Below are 2,182 nucleotides of genomic sequence, written 5' to 3'. Positions count from 1 at the left end.
GACGGTGGGAGGGGAGTAGGATGCTGAGGCCAAAGGCTGATGACCAGCTACAGAAGGTTAAGCAAAGAGCGGAAAAAAAACAATGTTTAGTTTGAAAGAGGTTTTAAAGTTCAATCTGACAAGAGAAAGTTCGACCACCCACCTCACGCAAGTGCCTTCAGTTCTTGCCAATAGAAAATTAACTGCTTACACCATGAAAGAACCCCCCAAACTTTCAACAGTTCAAATGTGATCTAAAGTATTTGTAGATCTCACTTCGGTATCTTGTAGCTCAGCAAAACGTTTTGCTCTGCCCCCGGCCCTGTCACCCCCCTTCCCAAACCGGCACAAGCTGGGAGAAACCGCCCCACTTCACACTTCGCAGCTTCAAACACGTCCCCTCTTAAACACACTCACCTTTTCACTTGCACAACGCGAAAGCTGATTAACAGCATCTCTCCTCATCTCCGGCTCACACAGAGCAGCACTGGGAGAAGGATTGAGCAACACCATTTCCAAGGTACAGTGCGGCTGCTCCCCAAACCCAGCAGCATCGCCTGCCGAGCCCCAAACCCAGCAGCATCGCCTGCCGAGCCCCAAATGCCAGGAGCTGGCTGGCGCAGGGGTGCTCAGCTGCACTGCTACTGGCCTCCAGTAAGAACCCAGCTCCTAATAGAAAAAGCAGCTGCAAACTGGTTTGGGGGAAGTAAAAGACCTTCCTATACCAGTATGGGCTAAAATTAAATGGGACAGGGATTGCAGAAATAAATGAGAGGATGCCATGCTCAGGACTCAACTTTGCTTTCCTGGGCTCCCCTCCACAGCCCAGGCGCACAAGTGCCACTCTTAAAACTGCCTCTGCCAAACATAACATCATTCTTGCTCTCTCCAGTTCTATAACCAGGACTTCATTCAAATCTTCATTAAAAAAAAAAAAAATAATCTTCACCGCAAGCGAGCACAACAGCTACACAATCCACGCTGAACACCGCCCAGCAGCACGCCAATACCTGCTCCCCAGAACCGCTTTCAGCCCGACAGCAGATCGTGGCAGACCTGCCATGCACGTCAGTACCCGCGGGTCCGGGGTTTGTAATTCGCGGCGGGAGGCAAAGCATCCTCCACGAGAAGGGAAGGACTTGTGCACCATACCACGTTGCTCCAAGTGGCTTCTGGTTTGGTTTTCCAAGGTAACTCACACTTGCGGGTCCCAGGGGTAAATTAGGGATCCTCCCCAGCCCGCGGAGAGCAACAGGCAGACACCCAAGTATAAGAGGTTTCCATTTACCCAATGCTCAGATGGAGTTTAAGGCAGCCAAAACGAGAGCAAACACCTTTGTGTCCTGCACATCCCATACAGCTCCAGCCAACGTGGACGAACTCCTGCCAGCAGGACAACGCACGCTGGCATCACGGCTGCATGCTTGCTTCACTGTGAAAAAAAAAACCAAACAAGAGCCAGACGGCTAAAACCGTGCATAGAAATGCTTTCTTTAACGATGGTGGCCCTATTAACAGCGAGGTTAATTGCAGAATTGACGCTGTAGGGCTGAAGGGATCTGTCGGCTACCCAAGCCATATCCTCCAGGGGAGCGGAGTAAATCTATTTTTTGAGTGCAGCAGTGGCAGTTTGTAGCTGCTTCAGCTCAAAGCACCAACCCAGCACTCGCACCCGAGCAGAGCTGTGCCTAGGGAAGCATCCAAAGTGACTGAGGGATCCAAAGCCCCCCCTGCTCTGGAAGACCACAGGCTCTGCTTTGCAGACAGAAGAGCCCCCAGCAAGTTCACAGCAGCAGGGAGCGTGCTTCCTCCTCGAGCTTCCACTGTCCTCTGAACTGCCCCCCCCTTTTTTTTTTTTTTTTTTTTTTTGGGGGGGGGGGGGGGGGGGGGAGTTGGAAAGAAACAGCCCCTAAACACACCCGAGCCATGAGCAGGAACACAAACGTACTTAGGGCTTGGGTTGTGCTTTGGGTGCTCGCTGTTGAGTTCTACGGTGACACAGAGGGAGGAAGACTTGTACAGTCAGAGCAAGACAGGATGAAGCAATCCCACGTTCTGGGCTGGCCTTTCCCAGCGCCCTTCTATCCTGGTACCCACACCCAAAGGGAAAAGAAATTTCCAGCAGCTGCCGCCCACTTGAGCCCAGTCTACCCTCTTTTCATTATACAAAAGCCTGGAAATTTCTTCAAAGCCCTTCTGATGC

The sequence above is a fragment of the Falco punctatus genome (genome assembly GCF_963210335.1).
Source record: "Falco punctatus genome assembly, chromosome: 11".
NCBI classification, from domain to species: domain Eukaryota; kingdom Metazoa; phylum Chordata; class Aves; order Falconiformes; family Falconidae; genus Falco; species Falco punctatus.
The sequence above is the reverse complement of the archived record's forward strand: the minus strand, read 5'-3'. Positions refer to the sequence as shown.